Source organism: Ictidomys tridecemlineatus, chromosome 6 (genome assembly GCF_052094955.1).
Source record: "Ictidomys tridecemlineatus isolate mIctTri1 chromosome 6, mIctTri1.hap1, whole genome shotgun sequence".
NCBI lineage: Eukaryota > Metazoa > Chordata > Mammalia > Rodentia > Sciuridae > Ictidomys > Ictidomys tridecemlineatus.
This window is the reverse complement of record NC_135482.1, coordinates 96,514,473-96,518,438: the sequence shown is the minus strand read 5'-3', so window position 1 is coordinate 96,518,438 and position 3,966 is coordinate 96,514,473.

The window sequence follows — 3,966 nt, the reverse complement described above, 5'->3', positions numbered from 1 at the left end:
CAGAAGGTAATTGGGAGCTTTGCCTCATATCATCCTGCCAATCCCTGGGCATCACCTTCACTTTCCCAAGTGAATAGAGTATAAAGTCCTCCCCAGCTCAACCTACCTAGTCTACCCTAGAATTCTGGGGCAGCTGTGATTTAAGCTCACTCTCTAACAAAGGCCCTAATTGTTGTTCTTCTCAAAATTGAAGGTGCTAACAAATCATCTGGAAACATGTTGAAAGTATACATTTCTAAATGTGTATAATCAGGCATTCTTGGGCAGTGTAGGATGACCATTTAAGTTCTTGAAAGTAACTCTGATCATCTGTCAACCTGTACCAAATGTCCTTTCTCTCAATATTTACTGAGCATGGTTGCTTTTGGGAGGCAGGGCATTGATCTCCCTTTGTTCTGTGTCTCCTTGCTCAGACTCAGATGATTGCCCATTTCCTGTTTCCTTGTGACCATGTAAAGTCAGTTCTATCAACCACTGGGCCTCTCAGTCCAGAATCCCTGCCATGTGAATTCACCTCTGTACTCCTAATTGGACACTCGATTTTTATATGCTTTTTGGCAAATTAATCTACACCTGACTGGAAAGTCCAACTGAATAAAAAGGTGTTCAACTAAATCAGGAATGCACTTATCCTACCTCCTCATAACCTCCACCATAAATCTGGATCATTAATTTTTTTGTATATCCTCTTGGAAATATTCATACACATATGAGCACATCTCTCTATTTTACTCTACAAATGAGTATCATTATTTCTACTCAGATCTCATTGTTTCTCCATTCAAGTACCATATTTTATAACAATTTCAGAGCAGTTCACGAGATACACAAATCATTTCACCATCATCCTTCCCTCCTTTTTTTCTTTCTTTTGTTCTTTTTCTTCTTTCTAAACAAATTTCTACCTTATTTTTTGAATTGATCTATTCCTTCTTCTCAAAATACCTCCTCGTTCTCCATCTTCTTGCCTCCTTCTTTATTTATTATTTTGTGATGTTTAGTAATTCATGGAATTACTGACTCAAACCTTCTCTAATCAAGCCATGTGTAATACCCTTACTATTGTTGGACTTTGCAGTTATCCTCTTTGTACATCTAATCATGACTGTTTTCAATACCATCCACAAAATTAGTATCCCAGAAGTATTCTTCTTATATTTTTATTGATCCATTGTGATTACCATGTTATGGGGTATGTTAACTATTTTATGGTTACAGTATAATGACACATGATATTGGGATGTGTTAAAACCACACATTCACACAGTGAAAAATGTAACTTGTTGAGTTTCAATCCTCATACCTCTCCTTCCAGTAGTTATCTTTATTTCCTCATAATGTATGTGTGAGCGTGCTCAGTGCAAGATGTCTACCAGGGTGGAAGGAGAAGCAAAAGAAGAGGACGTGGGCTCTCCCCTGCAGGGCTTCAGTGATGCCTGCCAGATTTTAGAAACCTCCTGCATGTCACATCTTTCCTACAAACTCCCCCCCACTTTTTTTTTTTTTTTGTTTCAGAGAGTGCATAAGAAGACCATGTCCTTCGGAAAATTCTGCCATTGGAACAATACGGTCATAGTCATGTCCTCTATAGACTAATAAAATAATCAGCATGCATTTTCTGATTGCTGTCTCTCTTTCTGGGGTGGGAGAGTGTGGAATCTGAAGGTCATGGACACAGTGTAAAACTATTCTGCCCCTCCCTCATGGATGCCTACATAAAACTTCCCTCCTTCTTCATCCACAAGTCAGTTGTAATCACTGGCCTGTTTCCAGCATCCCTTACATCTCAAGTGCAAGCTTTAAAACTATTTGAGAATATATGTACTAAATGCTTGTAAATTTTCAGCAAAGAAAGAATATAAAATACCAGTGAGGAATTTGCAAAGGCTGACAGGTTCTACATATTTTGAAAATCTTTGGCCCTGTTTCCCAAGAATGAGAATGGATATTCAGGCACCTTTCCCCTAGAACCATCATTTCTCTCCTGAGTTCATCATTGCCTAATTCTGTCCCTCTCTAGATTCCCACCTTAATTTGGAACCTGTGAGAATTTGTTCAATAGACAGTAAGGTGCATTTTCTGAGACATGAAACTTGGAGACCTTCAGACATGACTTCTGGTTTTCCTCAGTCTCTGGATCGTCATCAGGCTTATAGAGTAGTGACTGGGCTGATCATAGCACACTATGATGCATCAGGCATTTGAGAATTTCATACAGTTTCTTGGACGTACATCAATCATATGGATTTATATAGCTCAACAAAGTTAAAACATCATATCTTTAAAGAAATTATAACACATTGAATCATTCTAGGTGTTTTATATGATTATTTATTAGTTGTTTTATACAGTTTTTATTTATTATTTAATTATCTATTTGTTATTTAATATAGGGTCTTGCTTTTTTCGTGAGGCTGACCTTGAACTCATGCTCCTCCTACATTATATTCCCAAGTAACTGAGAATGAAAATGTTGGATCCCATGACAATTCATTCCTAATTAATTTTATTCCTTCTATTTTTGTTAAAGTGAAAATAACTTGAGATATTTTGAAGCTCCCTAAAATTTTTCCAAATCCTATAAAGTACAAAATCTCTAGAATGACAATATGGTTTTTGAAAGAATTCAAACCTGTCCAAAGGTTTAAGAACATTTGAATAAATACAATCATAGCTCAATTTCAAACAAACCCAAAGTGCCAAAATATTACGCAGACATATTGGGTGAGGTAGTTGTAAGATGGAAATTGAGGTCTTGTAAAATTGAGAAGACTCACGTTTCTTAAGAAGTCAAGGTCTGCGTAAAACACAACATGAAGCATATGGAAAGTATCTTGAAGAAACAAAATCTTTGCTTTCTGGACCATTTGCATGAAAGGAACAGAAAATCCTCTACATTTTAACATCAATAGTCAGAAAAATTTATTATTTCAACAGAGATCAAAACCACTTCTCTTTTTCTTCCAAAATCCATATGATATTGGAAGTGAAAACCATTTTAAATCATAATTTGTGAATAAATGCAATCAAATCTTAGCCAGGTTAATTGCACCTATAATTTGTTTTTCAAAATTTCCATTCCAGAAATAACCATGATGTTCTAATATCTATTTAGGTTTTTTCCGTGTTGTGAAACAATTAATTCTAATTAACCACAAGAATTGCTCTGTTTTTCATCACAAAAACAAATCTCTCAGAGCTTATCTTTTTGCTTGTTGGAAAAGTGTTTTACATATCTCATATATAGAGCTTTTTTCCTTATTTATTTTGAATTCTTCATTTAGTTTCTTTGATTTTATTAAGTTGCATTTAGTGCTTTTATAACTATTTTTGTGCCACAGAATGGAATTCTTAGCACATTGAGTAGTGTTTCTTTTTCATGTAGTAAGACAAGAATAGATACATTTCTGTTTACGATTAGCAATTAAAATTATCTTAGGTAATCCAACTTAGATATTTACTAAATATGCATTACATTACTGAACTTATCAATACTTAGGAGTTCAAGGTCTGAGAATTGGAAAATATTTTAACAGACACTTATAAATATAATCAGTGGCAAAACCTATTAATACACTTTTAAATTTCTTGCACATATTCATCTGTTATTAACAATTATATTTACAAAACTCATGGAAATTTTATCATGATTGACAAAGCTAGTCATCTTCTCATGTTAATTCTGGCTGAAGTATTTGCCTGTCATCAGAGTGAAACTATCAAAGTTAAATACCTGGATATTTCTGTTTTAATTATCATCCTTGAGAAGAAAGTGATGGTTTGTGCACTTTCCCTGATGGTAAACTTCCAGTCCTAAATAACAAGCATGTTAGTATTTGCTGACAGGAGGGAATGTCTTTCACATAGAGATTTCACAAATTCCTTTAAGGAAAAGAAGGAAGTTTCAAGAGTTTGTTTGTAGTTTAACTTGTGTTAACTTCTGTGATGACTGAAGTCTTAGGTTAT